Source organism: Bubalus bubalis, chromosome 4 (genome assembly GCF_019923935.1).
Source record: "Bubalus bubalis isolate 160015118507 breed Murrah chromosome 4, NDDB_SH_1, whole genome shotgun sequence".
NCBI lineage: Eukaryota > Metazoa > Chordata > Mammalia > Artiodactyla > Bovidae > Bubalus > Bubalus bubalis.
The window spans coordinates 86,344,384-86,364,456 of record NC_059160.1 but is presented as its reverse complement, the minus strand read 5'-3'; the positions used below and the strand labels follow the sequence as shown (position 1 = coordinate 86,364,456).

The window sequence follows — 20,073 nt, the reverse complement described above, 5'->3', positions numbered from 1 at the left end:
ATACCAGTGATGATAAGGTAACCAGCTGATGGAGCCATGCTCAGTCTATCATTTTGCATGTTCAGATTTCCTACCTTATTTATAAGCATTATCCCTGCCAGGCAAAGGGCACACTACTTATAATTAGCAATTTCATTCTAAATTAGCTTCCTCTAGAAAGGGAGGGGGGAGAAAAACCAACTTTTTGGCGACGTGTATACTATTATTAGGATATGGGTACTGCTAACTGTGGTGGTGTTGTTTTTTACAAACTTGGGAACAAAACTAAGGACAAACGTTAAGCAGGCGAGGGAAGCAGTGTCAGAGGCAGAATTTGACCGCAGGTCTGTTTGAGCGAGGCTCCCCATCCATCATCTTCCCCTTTCTGTTTGCACTGCCTTTCAGCTTCTCCGGTTTATTCAAGAGCTGGCCTTCTGAACAGGATTCTCAGACAGCCATTGTCGAACTAACCAAGACCAATTTCTGCCACTCGACGGAACAAGTATTCTAGTTATGAGGCGTTTGGTTTTCCTCTCGCTTTTCCAGCGGTGACTAAAAAGCCATAGCCACTCCATCAGAGGCTATTCCGTCTGCCCTTTTGAAATGCGCCTGGTAGATTAATTTTTGAAAGATGATTCACCTTCCTTTTCCTGTTTTGATGGAACACGGAGACGCAACCATTCCTGTCAATAGAAGGCTCGAGTTTCCACCGCGCAAATTCGCGCGGCGCTGACTCTCATTGGCTGACGCGCAGGTGGGATTTCCTGTCGCCATTTTAAGGAAACACACTGCCCTGCAAGGAAGTGCCCAGTCAGTTCAGAGGGGCTGTGCCTGGAACAAAGAGAGAGCAAAAGAAAGGGAAACGGTCCCAGCAGCCCCAGATCCTTCCATCCTGCGCCCTCGCTCCCCGCTGACCCCAGATTTCGAGCGCCCGGCTTCTTGATCCCCGACGCGCCACGCCCGGGGCTCGATCACATGGGGTCTCCTCCCAGCCCAGAGCGCGCCCCAGCTCAGCAAAACCACCCAGTTCCCCCAACGGAGCCCCTCAACATAGATCTCGGGGTGCGCGCTGGCCGGGACTGCGGGTGCTGGATCCGGAAGAGGGGAGGCACCTCCCACTGCGGGTGACGGACAAAGGCTTTCCAGAGGTGTCCGCGCTCCCGGCCGATCCCGGCCTCCTCCGCGCCGTCCCTAGGGAGCCTCCACGCCGCTCCCTTGCTGCCAGCGGCTCCCACGCTGCTTGCAGGGCTGTGAGCCGACCAGCCACTCCGGCGGCCATCCTCACGCGGCGCCCTTCCCACAATGCAACTCCCCTCGCTCACGCGCCCCGGCCCGGCTCCGGCGTACCCCCAATGCACCCGCAGCTCCCCATCGCACAGTCCTCCTCGCCTCCTTCCGTGCCCTCCAAGCCACCTCCCCTCTCCATCTCCGAGGGCTCCCAGTCTCCGGCCACCGCTGCAGCTGGGCTCTGGGCTCGTCGCAGGGCACCAGGAGGGCGTGGGGCAGGTGTCCAGGCTGCGCGCACACTCCGCTCCCGGTGCCACCGCCGGCGCTCCCGGCGCACAAGCGCCCCGCAACCCCTCCCTCGCTCCCTCTCTCTTTCCGATGCTCAACCTTCGCCGGCCGCGGTCGCCGCATCCTCGGCGGACGGCGACAAGGAGGCAGCCAGGGGCGGCCGCCTAGGCAAGAGACACCATGTGACGGGCACCGCTCAGTGACACGCATCTTCGGTTAAAGAGCGGACGCGCAGGAGGGGAGGCGACGGCACGCGAGACGCGGATAAATAGCCTGAACAGCTAAACCATCGCGAGCCATGGATGCGCAAGGGCGACGCGTCCCCTAGTAGGAGAATGACTGTGATTTGATTCGAGACCCTCTGCGGCCGAGCGAGCGGATGTGAGTGCGAGGCTGGCGAGCACCGTGTGGGTAAGGGTTGCTGGTGGGGGGAGCTTCTGATGCAATCGGCCCCGAAAGGAGGAGGAGAGCCAGGAGTGCGCGGGCTGGGGCGGCACGCCGCTCCGCATGAAGGTCGCCGCCCTTCACCTTCCTCGGAAATCGCCACGCCACGCCGAGCCTCCCCGCCCAGCCCTCGCTGACGGAAGGCACCTTTCATCCGCCAAGGCAGCCAGACCTTGACACAAAGGACATCGCAAGGCTGGGGGAAAATCCGGGAAGGGCGGATACCACTTTTCCCCCCCTTTTTTTTTTGGTCCGAGGTAAGAGGATTTCCCTTTCCCAGGGAGAGCTGAGGGAGCAGCGGTGGGGAGGAAAGGGACGTTTTAGATGTGAGAGGAGGCGGTAACGCAGAAGTCATCCATGCGGGCGTAAAAGGAAGGAGTGCGCGGCTGAGCCGGATGCGTTCGGATTTTGCTTTTACCAAGAGAAAAGTCAGATCCACGGTTCTGCTGACCGCCTGCGGCAGTGTAAAGAGGCGCGGAGCCCGTGGTTTTAGCGTTGCGTGGGCTGCGGCTTACTTTTGGGGTCTGTTTTCTTAGTGGCAGATTGTGGTGCCAGATCTGGTTAAATCATTCGCGGGTTAGGGACCACGCGGGTCTAGAGAGCGCGCCGAGGTGAGGGCTCCACTGCATTCCCGAGGAGTGGTTGAGTGCTGGGCATTTGCGGGGAATTTCCTGTGTCGTAGGAGCCCCAAGAAAGGCATGTGATGTGCCCGGGGTTGAGTATGCGGCCGGCTGGGTCTCGAGGACTGGCCACGGAGCCCGAGTAAACAGGAACACGCTCGCCGGCCCTTCTCGAGCTCTGCCCGGCTCTCAGTAACGGAGAGGATGCGGGCTATGAGGTTGGGGGACGAGGGGTGAGGGGGATTATTAAGCGATGCTGGCAGTGACTCACTGCCCTTTCCCTCCCCAAAGAGGTTCTTTCCCAAAGGAAGGAGAGAAAGAGAGAAGTGCCGTTCTGAAAGCTAGGAACCGGTGGAGCTGGCGAACAAAAGGGCAACGATTGCGCGGGGCCCGAGCGCCAAGTGTCCTCCCCAGCACTCCCACGTCTTCCCCCCACCCCCGAATCACCCTCGCGTCCCTAAATGTTACCACAATAGGCCTTTAACCTCGCCGGGCGGGTGCCCCGAGGAAAGTGCTCCTTCGCCCCGGTGCACGCCCCCACCACCGTCATTCCCCTCCCGGAGCTTCGGGGTCCTCAGCACCCACTGGTACCCCCAGGCTACAGGGCTGCCTGGGCGTCGCTTCCCTGTGGAAGTGCCCAGCCCTGGGTTTGGACTGAACTGTAGTTAGAAGGTACAAGTATATATGGCGGCAAAAGGAATTTCGCGGTAACCGCGTCCCGGCGTTTCGGAGGTGCCTTTCACAGGCTGTCTTCGGCTTGGGAAGTTGGTGCTACAATTGTGAGTCCTTTGTGTCTGACCCGGTACTTATTGCTCTGGTTCTCCGGTGAAAACCTAATTGCCACCAGTATCACATACTTTGGCGGACGAATCCCTGGTGATGTATTTCATGAGTTGAAAAAGACCCGAGAGCTAGGAAACCGTATTTATTTGCATTTGGAAAAGGATCTGACATCTCTGCCGTGGGTTTAAGACTTTTTAATATAAGGGGAAGGAGAGAATAAATCCATCGTTTGCAGACTCCAGGGCCCAACAAGACTGTAATTTGTCACCTTGATAGAAGAAACGGCGGCAACTCGTGCTTTTTCTGACGTCAGAACGACGACGGAAATAAAACCTGAGCTAGGTGGCTGGCTGGCCTCATTGTTAAATGAAAATCTCTCACCGGCTGGGTATTCCTGAAATTTTTCAGACAGGTCTGATGATGGTAGGATTTCAGTTTGGGCCCCAACCTCAAATTGGCTTTACTCCTCAGAGTTACTCAGTTCTCAGTAGTTCCTTAGACATTACTAAACTCACCTGATTTGGCTTGAGGCCTTAACCTTGATGAGGTGAATTCACTTTTTCCCCCCTAAACATATTCAATGAGTGTTTCCTACTGAGAGTTTATGTGGCAGTTAGCAACTACAAGATAAAAGTTCCTATTTCTGTGAGCTGTCCCTTCTCCTGGGGGGAAACAGACAATAAATACACCTATAAATGAATGTTGGAGATTTGTTCTTGCAGTGAACGAATAGAACCACGTCAATCTTGTGAGGAAGGCTGATGCCTGAGATAGATGACCTTCTAGGTGGGTCTTGTAAGAGGGTACATTTGTCCTGAGACTAAGAGACCAGACACCTGATTATTGCTAGACTGTCTTTTTCTTTCCCTGGGTGATGCATGAGCGCAAAATTAGTCTTACTTACCATTGTTTCCCTAATGCCCAGCACAGAATAACTGCTTAATAAATGCCTGTTGGATTGAGATCTTAGTCAAAACATCTTGTTCACCACTTAGTGCTACTGTTGACCATCCTTTTCTTTCTAGATCTCATTATTTGTTCCTCTGCTAAGTTGAAGCATCGGAGTCTCTTTCTACTGTGCTTTTTCTCTCGCCTTCTCTCCGTTTTTGAGCAGTTACCAGGAATCTGCAAATGATGCATAAACCTGTCTTTTCATCTCCATTCCCACTGCCCAGGTTCAGGTCTCTATCACTTGATTTAGACAGGGCAATTTAAGGAGTTTATTGGGATTCAAAAATGGTGAAACAGACATGGAGGTGCCCTGAAGAAACTAGCACTCAGGGGAGCAGATGCAAGCACGGTGAAGGGTAAAGAGTAAAGTAGCCAGCAAAGGAGGCGTAATGGGCTTCTAGTTGGTCTCCTGGGTATAAAGTTCTGCTCCCCTAATTCAGTCTCAACACTTCCATGGGATCTGTATTTTTTAAACTAATTTTAAACTAATCTTTCTTTTGAAAACCCTTCAGTGGTTTTCAAAAACCACTGTTTTTCAAAATCAGTTGCCTACAATTAAAGTCTAAATTCCTTAGTCAGGCATCTGGGACCTTCCACAATCTGTTCCTCACCTCTTTCCATCACTTTCTCCCAGTTCACCCTATGTCCTCCCTGTCACTTTCTGCCTCAATATTGATGCTGATTCCAAACTGGAATGCCTGCTGAAATCCTATATATTTGTAAAAGGCTTAGCCCAAATACCACTTTCTGCCTCTTTAAATAAGTGTTCACTGATTACCTCCTAGCCTTTTCATATTTATCTTTCACATTTTGCACCATCAGTCCAGGTGATGGAAGGTGAAGTAAGGACAGATACTTTGAGTCAAATGTAAATGCCCAGTCTCAACTTATCAGCTTAGACACCTTGGGCAAGTTGTTCAGCATCTCGGAGCCTCAGTTTTCCCACCCCCCCTTTGTTAAATGGTAGTGATGGTGGTGATGATAGTGGTACTTACTGAGTTATCCTGAAGGGTTAGTGAGGATAATAGATGTGAAGAGCTTGGCACACTGTTAGTACTCCATAGGTACTAAATTAAAAGAGACTTCAGGTTTCTCATCTATCAGAGGAGGTGGGGGAAGTTGATCAGGAAAGTTCCCCTTACCTCTAATGTTCAACGAATATTTAATCATTTAAAAATATTTTTCTGAAAATGTTTTAACGGAAACTACCTGAAACTTTTCAGTCCCTGGGCGAATGTGCATCTGTGAAAGGTAGTATGGAGGTGGGGGAAGCAAGTGCATAGAAGGAAGTGAAATCCAAATAGCATCATAGACTTTAGAGAAGGACACCCTAGAACACTGGCCCTAAATTGAACCTTTTTAAAAAACTTATATCTGGAATTGATCGCATTTTAGTCATTAGTTTTCAGCTCACCACCTGTGTGTTAGGGTTACTTACTAAGCATAAAGGAATCCAGTCATAGGAAAGCACCATGGTTTGGGTAAACTTTGCAAGCACCCAGGTTGCTGTCAAGGAACTCTGCCTCAGGTAATGCTATAGTGTATCTTTGCCTGTAACTAACTGGGTCCCCTTGGGTAACTCAGCTAACATTTTTAATGCCTCCTTTTCTCATCTGTATGATGCTAATGACAATGTCTGAGCTGTGAAGGTACAATGAGAACAGAGCCAAGAATATCCTTGAACAAGTTCAGACTCTGGTAATCTGCAGGTTTAGGAGATAGGTCAGGATTAATGATTCTCAAAGCAGGCTTCACACCAGATTCACCTAAAGTCTCTTAAAAGCTACCAATGCCCAGACTCTATTTCCAGAGATTCAGATTTAGTTGGCCTGGCATAGAGCTCAGACAGGGGAATTTTTTAAAAACAATACTGGGGTAATTTTTATAAGTGATTTAGATTTAAAAACAAAACAAAAACAGAAATTAAATGACGACTTCCATATATTGTTTGTTTGATAAACCTCTTGGTAATATGAAGTTATGAGCTTGATTGGCTTTTCCCCCGACTTCACGAAACCAACTGGTTGTTGACATCATGGAGTCACAGCCTCAGGTTACAGTTTATAACTTGAATTTTCCCAGGTAGAGAAGCCCGTCAGAGTGATGCAGCCAGGGCCACATAAAGATTTAATGTGTGGATCTCAGTTTCCGTCTCTTAGGAGTGATGGAAAACAAAGAAGATGGGAAAAGAAGGGAACAATGGAAAGGAAAAGGAAATGGAGAGTTTATGGCCCGAGGTCTGGGAGGAGGGGGCTTTGAGTTGGGAGAATGGCAGGACAGAACACAGAGGAAAAGTTGGGCTTGATTTATTGAACTGATTTTGTTATGTTGGTGACTAGAGAACCAAATGAAGCCTGTGGGTGTATTTTGTAGGACTTGTTCTCTTAAAATTGTTTGGAATTAGCTGTCAACATTTAAGTATCTGAATTTCACTTAAAACTTGATTTCTGGCATTTCTTGAAAAGAAATAAAAAGATCTGTCTTATTTTTACTGAAATAGATGAGACACATGTTCTCCAGTTCCTTGTATCCAATCTGCTTTGCTTATTTGTCTTACCTACTTGGGCTCCAGCTACATTTGTTTTTAGCTTTTAATATAATCTGCAGATCTTAGTATTGGAAACACATTAGAATCTTCTCAAAGCATTTAAAACATCCATGCTTAGATTCCATTCTAGACGAACTGAATCAGAAACTGGTGTGTGTTAGGGGGCATGTTATCACTATTATTTTTCCAAACCTCCCAAGGTGATTTCTATGTGTAGTTAGAACTGAGGACTACTAGTCTGAGTCGGACACGACTGAAGTGACTTAGCAGTAGCAGCAGTCTGAATCACCTATTGCAACCCACTCCAGTACTCTTGCTTGGAAAATCCCATGGACGGATGAGCCTGGTAGGCTGCAGTCCATGGGGTGGCTAAGAGTCGAGGACGACTGAGCAACTTCACTTTCACTTTTCACTTTCATGCATTGGAGAAGGAAATGGCAACCCACTCCAGTATTCTTGCCAGGGACAGAGGAGCCTAGTGGGCTGCCGTCTATGGGGTCGCACAGAGTTGGACACGACTGAAGTGACTTAGCAGTAGCAGCAGTCTGAGTCACCTATTCAAAAGACTTGTCTACAAGCCCATCTTATCTCTGAAAATGATTCATTAAGAAACAGTATATAGAATCATAAATTCAGAGGATTTTAGAAGCAGGAGAGATCTTTGAGAGTGCATCTGTTAATCCGAACTTCAGATTCTGCCTGAGAAAAAGTCCAAAAAGAAAAAAAGCTTGTTCAAAGACTGTAAGCATCATTTAGTATGAATTATGGTGTTTTATTATATTTTCTCTTTTCAAATAAAGGTATACTTTTAAATGTTTATAAGTGATCCTCTTTACACACACTAAAAAGCCTCTTGATGAAAGTGAAAGTGGAGAGTGAAAAAGTTGGCTTAAAGCTCAACATTCAGAAAATGAAGATCATGGCATCTGGTCTCATCACTTCATGGGAAATAGATGGGCAAACAGTGGAAACAGTGTCAGACTTTATTTTTTGGGGCTCCAAAATCACTGGTGATGGTGATTGTAGCCATGAAATTAAAAGACCCTTACTCCTTGGAAGGAAAGTTATGTCCAACCTAGATAGCATATTCAAAAGCAGAGACATTACTCTGCCAAGAAAGGTCCGACTAGTCAAGGCTGTGGTTTTTCCAGTGGTCATGTATGGATGTGAGAGTTGGACTGTGAAGAAAGCTGAGCGCTGAAGAATTGATGCTTTTGAACTGTGGTGTTGGAGAAGACTCTTGAGAGTCCCTTGGACTGCAAGGAGATCCAACCAGTCCATTCTGAAGGAGATCAGCCCTGGGATTTCTTTGGAAAGAATGATGCTAAAGCTGAAACTCCAGTACTTTGGCCACCTCATGCGAAGAGTTGACTCATTGGAAAAGACTCTGATGCTGGGAGGGATTGCGGGCAGGAGGATAAGGGGACGACAGAGGATGAGATGGCTGGATGGTATCACTGACTCAATGGACATGAGTCTGAGTGAACTCTGGGAGTTGGTGATGGACAGGGAGGCCTGGCGTGCTGCGATTCATGGGGTCGCAAAGAGTCGGACATGACTGAGCAACTGAACTGAACTGAACTTACATGCACCACTCTGGGGTGCTTTCAATTTGTCATGATTTCTATTTTTCCTAGAGTATTTTGTTTGGAGTTAGCTAGAACTTAAAAAAAAAAAAAATAAGTTGCCATTCACTGTTTTTAGTCCAGTAGTAGTTCTTGATCAGAGGTATTGCTAGAGCAAAAAGTACATGTGCAGAAAAGAGACTTTCTCAAAGGCTATAGGAATATATTTTGGGTTGTTTTTGAACTCTGTACATAATTATTTAAATCTATTAATTTTCAGTTGATGAGAAAGATTTTTACTTTTGTGTATTCACACTGTTCAAAGACACTGTTTAAAGTTAAATTTTAAAATGTAATATACAATACAATCTGTTCTCCTGTATCCAGAGTTGCAGGTTACCTTCATTAACTTCTAAAGTTTATTAGTATTTTCTCTCTTTGAGAAATCAGAATAATTGCAAAACATCTCAATGGGAAGGTTAACTCCTAGACATCTTAGGCTGGGCATGTTAATAAGACACATTTGAAAAATTCATCTAGATGAGTCAAATATTTTAATGTAAAAAATAAAATTGTGAAAGTTATAGAAGAAAACATGGGAGGGAGCTTTTGGCGGGATAGGCAGTGAAGGCTTTGGAGTAGGAAATGGCAGCCACTCCAGTATTCTTGCCTGGAAAATTCCATGGACAGAGGAGCCTGGAGGGCTACAGTCCATGGAGTCGCAGAGTTTGATGCAACTGAGCACACAGCACAGCAGTGAAGGAGGCTTTTCTCACTGTAGATGCTTTCGTACTGTATGAGTGGTGTACTGTGTACATGTATTACTAGTCAAATATTTTCTAATAAAATGAAATAGTTCAATACAAAAATAAAAACAAAACATCATCTAGGAACCTGAACAGAGTTCTTGTGGAGCAGGTGTTGGGATACTGTAAACAAGACAGGACCAGGGGTCCATCATTTCAAGGCAGTGAACTGTTCCTCTCTGCCCCCCGCAGGAGTGGTCAGTCCTTACTCCCCTGTGAGCTTCCTGGTACACAGGGCTTCTCATCCCCAGTGCTCCTGGCCTTTGGGCCAGATAAAGCTTTGATGTGAATAGCTGTCCTGTGCATTGTATGATGTTTAGCAGCACCTCTGACCTCTCTCTGCTAGAAGCCTACAATACCCTCTCACTTGTGACAGCCAAAAATGTCTCCAGGCATGGCCAGTGTCCATTGAGGGCGGGGGCCAAAATGGTCCCTAGTTGAGAACCACTACTTGAATATAACCCTTTCTGTGGGCTTGTAGAAATCATACCAAGAATTCTTAAACATTCCAGCCATAGTGACTGTGTTGTTAATCATAGATACCTTTCATTAATATAGTACTTTACAATTTTAAATATATTATCACATACTTTGTGCATGCTCAGATCGAAAGTAAAATACAGTGGCAGAGTTAATGAAAACTATGTGGAGCAGCTGTACATGTTGCTTCTTTTAACTTCTCATCTTTGTTTTGTTTTCCTAAGAAATTGTGTTTGTGAGGATTGTGCTGTATTGTCTGCAGGCAGATGATCAGTTGAGTCGTCATTATTGTTAACGTTTTTACTATCACTGTGTATTGAGCTAAGAGGTCTGTGCTCCCTGTCCTCGAGAAGTTGAGAATGTACTTAGGAAGGAGGATAACTCCATAAAGAGATCATGAAAACATATAAGACCCCTTCCTATAATCCAGTGAGTATACAAAAGTGCTATGAGAAGTCATCACAGGTAAATAATCACAAGTGGTCACTGGAGGAAGACCTTATAGAGAAGCTTGGCTTGAAATAATCTTTTTTTTTTAAAAAAACCACACAAGCCAGCAAGCTGGGCTTTTTGAAAGAAATGTACTTAGTGGGCACAGGCTCAATGGGAAAGGAAGTGGCTGAGAAGTATGTTCAGGGCCAGGGTGGGGGGCAGTGGGAGGAAAGCCGAAAACTGCAAAGCAGATCCATTACAGAAGTGAAAGGTTCAGAAGGAACATCCTGGGAGAGAAATTTAAAGAGTTAAGAGGGGACTTCCCTGATGATCCAGTGGCTAAGACTCCACGCTCCCAAGGAGGCCTGAATTCCATACCTGGTCAGGGATCCCACATGCCGCAACTAAGGCCCAGCACAGCCAAATAAATAAATAAATATTAAGGGGAAAAAGAAGAGTTAAGGGCAATCTTGGCTTTGAATTTGCTGTTCCAGGGGTTCGACTAGTAGAAACACTTAGGACTGGCAAGGGGAAAAGAGGAATACGCCAAGACATGGATTTTCAGGAAGAATCTGCCTCTGTAAATGGAGTGGGCTGGGCTCAGTAGGCAGCACGGGGGGAAGCGACCAGCCAGGCTACGATTGTGGAGCCAGAAGGAACAAGAGGAAGGAAGGGATGGTATGAAATGTTGATAGGACTCAGAGACTGATTAGATACCCGAGTTCCAAGTCTGAGTGATGAGGGGAACCAACATTATCGTGAACAGAAATAGAAAAGCTGATGTGTGAGGTCAGATGGTATGTTCAGTGGGGCACGTTGAGTTGGAGGTCACGACAAGCATTCACGTGAAGAGGTCTCCCAGGCAGCTGGGATCTGAAAAGAATTTGTGAAAATTTTTCTGAGCAGGAGGAGGGAACCTGAGAGATTGTCTCTCCCCTCCAGCTTTATCAGTTTACAGATAAAGAAATACATGGCATGTTAAGTGACGTGATCATCAGCAAGTAGGAAGTATGACAGAGATCCTATCTCCTAATTTCTAGAGGAATTCTAGTTTTGTAAAACGAAAAGCCCTGGGGAAAAGAGATCTGAAAGGCACCCTTGTGGGATGAAGACTGACACTTCAGGCTTGAAACTTACAAAGGAAAGAGTTTGGAGTGTATGAAGGGAAGCCGGGTGGGGGTAGGGCTGCCCCCACACAGAGCACAGAGGATGGGAGGAGAACAGGAGCTGGCAGTGGAGGCTGGAAACAGTTCCTCTGAGAATGCGGATGCTTGCAGATGCAGTGAGAAGCAAGGTGGTGGGGTTCAGGAAACAGTGTCCCTCCTGTGCAGGGAGGTGAAAGGTTGAGAACTGAGAAAAGGCCACTTGCCTTGATTAGGAAGAGGTAGCAATAGTAGCAGTGACAGTCGCCCTCGCTTACCAGAACCAGGGTAGGTACGGACCCAGTTGTGGAAGCTTTATAGCGACTCTGTGAGGTAAATACTGCTTCATCTCCATTTTACAGATGACAAAACTGAGACAAAGAGATATTAACCTACTTGCCCAGAGTCAGCACAGCTCCTGAGGGGTGGAGCCAGGATTTGCCAGTGGAACTAGGGTTCAAGGGAGTGATGAGAACAGGGGTAAGCTGTTTAGACTGTTGGCCGTAGAGACAGGAGCAGGCTGATTGTTCAAAGTCACTTTCCAAATATGGAGCTGAGCGTGATTGACAGAAGTTGGGGGAGCCACCAGAGGGAGAGTGGGAGGCCAGGTCCTAGCAGAGCTGAGACCAGGAGCACTGGCTAAGTCATGAGTTTTGAGTAAGAAGAGAGAAAACACCGTCTCTTCTGAGACTGCTTACTGGATCCCAGTCTTGCACTACCCAAGGTCATTCCCCACCTCCCAAGGACCCTGGGTTTTCAAAGATTGTATCCACTCTAAGTTTTTATTTTAACTGAAGTATTATTTATATGCAGTGCAACAGCTGGATCTTAAGCATACTGTTTAGAGAGTTTTGACTGTAACTTGAATTATATTAATTCACTTCCCACTTTTGGTACTCTAAGATATATTACACTGCCAGTCAGAATCTAGGATTATCACACCAAGTTAAGGCAATCTTGCCAAAACTAAGGACTCATGACATTTTAATTAACCTGTTTAGCCTGTTTGAGGCCTTTTGAAATATAGTGAAGCAGCTCATAGATCATATTATTACCATCTGAGAGTCCGGTGAGCCAGGGACCTCCAGTATGTAAATAGACTCAGTTGGTTGTGGGAAGACATGTTGTGGGAAGAGTTATCAGGAAGACAGAACCTAACTGGCCTTATACCTAACACATTCTCAAAACCACTGACCTAGCTGTCATAATTCATTCCCAGGAGCTGAACTAGGAGAGGTATGATCTTATTCTTCTTAATCACCAATAATCATTCATAGCAGTTTTGAAGTTACGTGTACCTGACTGGATATTTGGCTTCCCAGGTGGTGCTAGTGGTAAAGAACCTGCCTGCCAATGCAGGAGATGTAAGACTCTGGTTTGATCCTTGAGTCAGGGAAGATCCCCTGGAGGAAGGCATGGCAACCCACTTCAGTATTCTTGCTTGGAGAATCCCATGAACAAAGGAGCCTGGTGGGCTACAGTACATAGGGTTCCAGAATCGGACATGACTGAAGTGACTTAGCACACATGCATGACTGGCTATTTAATGTCGTTTAGGGATTCTTGTTAGGAGAAGGCAATGGCAACCCACTCCAGTACTCTTGCCTGAAAAATCCCATGGACAGAGGAGCCTGGTAGGTTGCAGTCCATGGGGTCGCAAAGAGTTGGACACTACTGAGCGACTTTGCTTTCACTTTTCACTTTCATGAATTGGAGAAGGAAATGGCAATCCACTCCAGTGTTCTTGCCTGGAGAATCCCAAGGACGATGGAGCCTGGTGGGCTGCCGTCTATAGGGTCACACAGGGTCGGACACAACTGAAGTGACTTAGCAGCAGCAGCAGGGATTCTTGTTACGTTTTAGATGTGATTGTGATATGGTGGTATTGTTTTAAAAATGGATCTGACTTTTTAGAAATATGTATTGAAGTATTTACAGATGATATCTGGAATGTCTTGTAAAATAATTCTAGGTGATACTGGGAGTAAAACTTCAACAAGACTGGCCTGAAATGATCATTATTGAAGTTGGTACATGGGGGTTCATTATTATGTTATGTTCACTTTTGCATACGTTTAAAAGTTCTCATAATAAAAAATTTCAGAGGTTGAAAAAAATAAAATTAAGAATATCAGTCAGGGTTTAACTGCATATAAACAGAGATCTCTTGTATGTTAAGCAAAAGGGATTGAATACAGGGAATTAAAGCCTATAAAATTGCTAGAAAAAATGGCAGACCAGGCTTTGGGCTCAGTCTCTAGGAATAAACACAGAGTACCACCACTCAGCTCACCTAAGGGTCTTCTCTTATGCCTCCATCAGGAAGCCAGCTTCTCATTGTTTGAACTGCATCCTCCGGGAACACATCACTGAGGCCAAATCTGATGGTCAGGAATTCACCACCACAGCTGTTGGCTGCACTGCAGCACCTGCTAAAATTGTACCAGCGAAATGGGTGCCTGGTCCCCACCACTTTGCTCTCTATTGCGTGAATGCTAAGTCGCTTCAGTTGTGTCCAATTCTTTGTGACCCTATAGGCTGTAATCCACCGGGCTCCTCTGTCCATGGGATTTCCCAAGCAAGAATACTGGAGTGGGTTGCCAATTCCTACTCCAGGGAATCTTCCTGACCTAGGGATTGAACCTGGATCTCCCACATTTACAGGCAAATTCTTTATTGTTTAAGCCACCTGGAAATCCCACCCTGCTAATCAGTAGATTGGGGGATTAGTTCAATTCAGTTCAGTCGCTCAGTCGTGTCCGACTTTTTGCAACCCCATGGACTGCAGCACGCCAGGATTTCTTGTCCATCACCAACTCCCAGTGTTTACTCAAACTCATGTTCATTGAGTCAGTGATGCCATCCAGTCATCTCATCCTCTGTCATCCCCGTCTCCTCCTGCCTTCAATCTTTCCCAGCATCAGAGTCTTTTCAAATGAGTCAGTTCTTTGCATCAGGTGGCCAAAGTATTGGAGTTTCAGCTTCAACATCTGTCCTTCCAATGAACACTCAGGACTGATCTCCTTTAGGATGGACTGGCTGGATCTCCCTGCAGTCCAATGGACTCTCAAGAGTCTTCTCCAACACCACAGTTCAAAAGCATCAATTCTTTGGTGCTCAGCTTTCTTTATGGTCCAACTCTCACGTCTATACATGACCACTGGAAATACTGTAGCCTTGACCAGACGGACCTCTGTTGGCAAAGTAACGTTTCTGCTTTTTAATATGTTGTCTAGGTTGGTCATAGCTTTCCTTCCAATTTGGGGGATTAATTAACAAACTACAATTTCAGTTGCTAAGAAACTTTGTGACAGATTGGCCCAGTCAGTGTTTGTTCCCACTTCTTTCTAGTCCAGTTCTGCAAGGATGAAAAATTGAAAACTACATTTCCCACATTCATTTGCAGCTACGCTTCTAGAGGGGATTTAGATTCCACCAATTTTTCTTTCTGTTAGTGGAATCTAAGTGTATTTTTCCTTTTTTATCCCCCAAAGTAATTTTGGACAATGTTTAAATTATAGTATATTTTTTGGTTTGGTTTCCTCTCTACAGTTTTTAACCAGCTTTTACCAAACCAGTATAAACTCTTCCTACTCAAGAATGTGTTCTTTGATCTCTCTGCTTCCGCTAGATTCATCTGAATGGGTGTTCTATGCACACTTGGCCACCATATCTTTGCCTGCCCTGTTTCTAGTGCAAGGAATGCCTTCCCTGCTGCTGCTAAGTCGCTTCAGTAGTGTCCGACTCTGTGCGACCCCGTAAACGGCAGCCCACCAGGCTCCTCCGTCCCTGGGATTCTCCAGGCAAGAACACTGGAGTGGGTTGCCATTTCCTTCTCCAATGCATGAAAGTGAAAAGTGAAAGTGAAGTCTCTCAGTCGTGTCTGACTCCTAGCGACCCCATGGACTGCAGCCTACCAGGCTCCTCTGTCCATGGGACTTTCCAGACAAGAGTACTGGAGTGGGGTGCCATTGCCTTCTCCGAATGCCTTCCCTACTCCAGTCTAAATCCTATTTTTAAGCATAGTTCATATCCTAACTGTTTGTAAAATCTTACCTGATTTCTCCAGGCTCCAACTTCTTCCTTCCCCCTTCCTTCCTTCCTTCTTTCCTTCCCATGTGTACATATGTATGTCTCTGAAATCTTTCTGGACTTATCTTTGTTTTACTGTACAGTTTGGTCTCTATCATGCAAGTGTTTTATTGTTGTTACTTTATATAAAAAGGTCTTGCTTGTTTCAGTAGACTGTATGTGCTTAGTCCTCATTCGTGTCCAACTTTTTGTGACCCCATGGACTGCAGCCTTCTAGGCTCCTCTGTCCATGGGCATTCTCCAGGCAAGAATACTGGAGTGGGTTGCCATGCCCTTCTCCAGGGAATCTTCCTAATCCAGGGATCAAACCCAGGTCTCCCACATTGCAGGTGTATTCTTTACCATCTAAGCCACCAGGGAAGCCCAAGAATACTGGAGTGGGTAGCCTATCCCTTCTCTAGGGGATCTTCCTGACCCAGGAATCGAACCGAGATTTCCTGCATCGCAGGCAGATTCTTTACCAGCTGAGCTACCAAGGAAGCCTGTAAGCAATGTTAAATTCTCTGTATAACCTCTTTTTTGATCTGTATCACCATGAAGAGTAGAGAAGTTTGTGTATTTTACATGGGTACTGTTAGTAAAATGTACCAATAAGCACACCAAGATAATACTGCTTCTTAAGAATATCTCTGAATTTTGTAGTGAAGAAACAGAAATGTTCTGTGCTTAGTAAACTGTCATTTGTAACCTGTTATAGACGCTGGGGGATAGTCATTGTTGTTGGGTTAACATCAAGATCTTCACATGATGATCTCATTCAATCTTATAATTAACTGTACAGTCTGATAATTGCTTCTGTCCTTCAGTGAAACTATAATTCTTTTGTTTCTTAAACTTGACCTGCACTTCCTGTCTCTTTGTCATGGGCCATGTTCCCCTTCATTGAGAAGTCTCAGCTTAGGGCCCGTCTCCACCTGTTGTCTCCCATCCACCAGGCACTGCGACTGGCCAGCAGTAGCAGGCTGGATGTCAATTTATGGCAAGTCAAGCAGTTAAGGAGCATTTTCAGTAATGATGTAGAACTGTGTTATGGACATAACTCAGGATGGGAGACTATATCTTGTTAAGTGAAAAAATACATCTTAAAAACTCTGTGGTATGATTTCCATTTTTGTAATGTATACATATTTAAAAAAAATCTGTACTTATTCCTTTCATTTAACAGGTACTTATCAAGTGTCTACTGTGTGCCAGGCACTGTATCTATGTGCATAGAAAAACCCCTGAAGCTGATACTCCAATATACATATACAGTGATCATCTCTGCTTGCTGAGATAACAGGTGATTTTTTTTCTTTTTATTTGTTTTTTCCTTCATTTGCAAGCTTGTGTTTTCTAATTTTTCTACACTTATATTATTTGTTAATAGGGAACTAACATATTTTTTAAAAAACATGTCTATTTTCAAATGTGTACTGTGTAGTATTACATGAAAAACAATAGACTAAAAACACTAAAATTCCAAAGTTAATAAAAGAGAGCTAAAAAGGAAGAAAGAAAGGAAAAGAAAAAGGAGAAAAGAAGGGAGGAAGAAGCACGTTAAACTTTAACACTGGCCCATTTTGGATGTTGGGTTTCTTGTACAATGTTTGTTCTAAAGATTCTGCAATGGGTATGTATTAGCTTTAGAACCAGAACTTTTTTTTTCCCCTTTTTCAATAGCCAGTTCATATGTGACTTTTCTGTGAAACTGCCTCAGATCCCTGAATTTGACCCTTTCAAGCTTTTAAAATCCTTTCATCACCTAGCACTCAATAAATATATGATACATTGAATGGGTAGTATTTTCTAAGTATGGCCTTAACTTTTTTAGTGACTAATGACACTAATTTTGTTACTTTTCTGCATTTTTCCAGTTTTTGTTTTCAAGAGTAAGTTAGATTTCAGATAGGCTATTTCATAACAATAAAAATGTATTATATAAAAAAAATAGGAGATTACAACCTAGACAAAACAGAGACTGACAAAAAACCATGTGAGGACAGAGCAAGAAGACAGCGATCTGTAAGGCAAGGAGAGAGGCCTCAGAAGAAACAAAACTTGCCAGCATCTGATTTTGGACTTCTGGAACTGTGAAAAAATGAATTTCTCTTTAAGCCAAGGCAAAAATAAATGTATCCTATGTGATTAACTTAGTACTGGCATTTGCCTATTACTGACATAATTTTAATGGCCAGAACTTCATCTATTCTTTCTATTCTTTTCCTCTTTTGTCCATTGCGTGTGTGTGTGTGTGTGTGTGTGTGTACATAGTATATATTTGTATACACACATGTATATTAACATAAAAGTTTAAATACAAACAGTAGACTCAAATCTGTTGTTAGTCACCTTTTCCTCTCCTTAGAAATTTTTTGTCTAGTACCCTATTTCCTACAAGTTTATGGAGAGAAAAGGACTCCTTAGCTCAGATTGGAAACGCCATCCACTGAGTGAACTTTCTAGAAGCCCTGCAGGATCGCTTCAGTAGCCTCTGAGGGAGTCATTTAGGTGAAAGCCAGGGTGGCAAGACTCCTAGGAATGACCCAGTCTGGTCCACTTGTGTGGCTTTCTTTAGAGGGGGCCAAAAGGTGACGGGGGCTTCAGCCTTTTTAATGCGCTTCAACTTTTGCAAAGAAAACACAGGCTGTAGACATTGCTGCTGTGTGAAGGCACTAAAAGCAATTAGTCATGGCCCAAGCTCCAGCACTGCCACCCTGGCTGGAAGAATCAGCTCAGAGCTGCCAGGTTGGCTTTAGATCAGGAGTTCAAAGAGCTTCAGTCTCTTGTCCCTGCTTCCTGGTTTCCAGAAGAGGCCTTGCTCTGCAGAAAGGGTGAGCCTTCTGGAACCTGAGATAGTAGACAGTATTTATCTTGTGGAAGCTATAAAGGATCATGGAACCAGAGAAGTCTCGTTCTAAATGTGTGAATAAAAAGAAGTAACTTGTGGCCTAGCTGTTGGGAAAAGAAGAAAGAAATTATTGAAGAATTATCATTCCAGAGTACTTTCTGAGGGTCCAGAAAATATTATCATATTTTTGCTATTTTAAATATTACATATTTTAAATATTACTTCCTGGGTATTGTAGGATGTTTACATTGGCACATTGGAGTTTTCACTCTTAACTAGGTTACAGTTGTGGAATTCAGGGTCAGACAAAACATCAAAACATCATCCAAGGGGGTTTACCATTGGAGGTGAAAAAAAAAATCTTAGTGACATTCTGCTTCATCCCTTGGTCCTGAGACTCACTGAGGACTCCCTTGGTCCTGAGACATCACCTCACTGAGATTATCCAAGTGAGGCTCCCATACCTTTACAGGCCTGACTTTGAAAGTTGCATTTCCCTCTTGAAAGGATTCCTGGACCCAGTACCAACATGTGCACGTGTGTGGGTGTGCGTGGGTGTAGGCTTCCCCATACCAACAACTGTTGACCCAGTTCTGACATTATCTACCAGTAGCTAGAATGAGATTCTACAGGTCAAGGTCTTTATCCCATGAAACTGCCCTCCACTTCAGACGCCATCACAAGTCCGAGTTGTTACCTGTGCTGCTGACTGACTGGCCATAAATCAGAGGTTTTCATGACCTCCTCATTGGTTCCAGTAATCTTCCAGAAGAGCTCACAGAACTCATGAAAACCTGTTTACTCACTTGGTTATCCATTTATTACAAAGGATATCAAAGGATACAAGTGAAGTGAAAGTGAAGATCACTCAGTGGTGTCTGACTCTTTGGGACCCATGGACTATACAGTCCATGGCCTATACAGGCCAGAATACTGGAGTGAGTAGCCTTTCCCTTCTCCAGGGGATCTTCCCAACCCAGGGATCGAACCCAGGTCTCCCACATTGCAGGCAGATTCTTTACTAGCTGAGCCACCAGGGAAGCCCAAAAAGATACAGACCAACAGCCAAATGTAGCAGTACAGTGGCGAGGTCCTCAACAAAAGAGCTTCTGTCCTTGTGGAGTGTGGGGTCCAGGATGTGGGGAGTTCTGGGTCCCTAGTATGGATACTCTCCGAACCTCCTTTATTAATTTTTTTTCGCGGCTTCATTATATAGGCATCATTGATGAACTCATTGGCCATGAGTGATTGATTGAAGTTCTCTCCTCTTCCCGGAAATCATGGATAGGATGGAAAATTCCAGTCCTCTAATCAAGTGTTTGACTCCACTGGCAACCAGCCCCCATCCTTAGGTGCTTTCCCAGAGTTGGGTCATTAACATAACAAAAGACATTTATCACTCTTACAGTGTGTGTAAGTCGCTCAGTCATGGCCAACTCTTTGCAACCGCATGGGGTTTGTAGCCCACCAGGCTCCTCTGTCCATGGAATTCTCCAGGCAAGAATACTGGAGTGGGTTGCCATTCACTGCTCCAGGAGATCTTGCCGACCCAGGGATCGAACCTGGGTCTCCCTCATTACAGGCAGATTCTTAACTATATAAGCTCTAAGGGTTTGGTGAGCTGTGAGCCAGAAGTAGGAACAAAGACCAAATATGTATTCTTTATAACAAATCAGGGGTTCCCTGATAGCTCAGTTGGTAAAGAATCCATTTGCAATGCAGGAGACCCTGGTTTGATTCCTGGGTTGGGAAGATCCGCTGGAGAAGGGATAGGCTACTCACTCTAGTATTCTTGGGCTTCTCTTATGGCTCAGCTGGTAAAGAATCCGCCTGCAATGTGGGAGACCTGAGTTCAATCCCTGGGTTGGGAAGATCACCTGGAGAAG

The 20,073-nt window shown here is 45.1% G+C and overlaps 1 protein-coding gene across 2 annotated transcripts in view; it reads left to right on the top strand.

The window, feature by feature from the left end:
• The first annotated feature begins 1,701 nt into the window (after window positions 1-1,701).
• Window positions 1,702-20,073, top strand: part of SLC38A1 (solute carrier family 38 member 1) — a 78,615-nt gene continuing 60,243 nt past the window's right edge. Inside the window, exons 1-2 of one of the 2 annotated variants that reach the window (XM_045165453.1) lie at window positions 1,702-1,875; window positions 16,523-16,639. The gene's annotated coding sequence lies outside the window, so the exon portion shown is untranslated. Of the gene's footprint in view, window positions 2,196-16,522; window positions 16,640-20,073 lie in introns of both variants that reach the window. The other variant, XR_006640959.1, reaches the window with a different exon arrangement.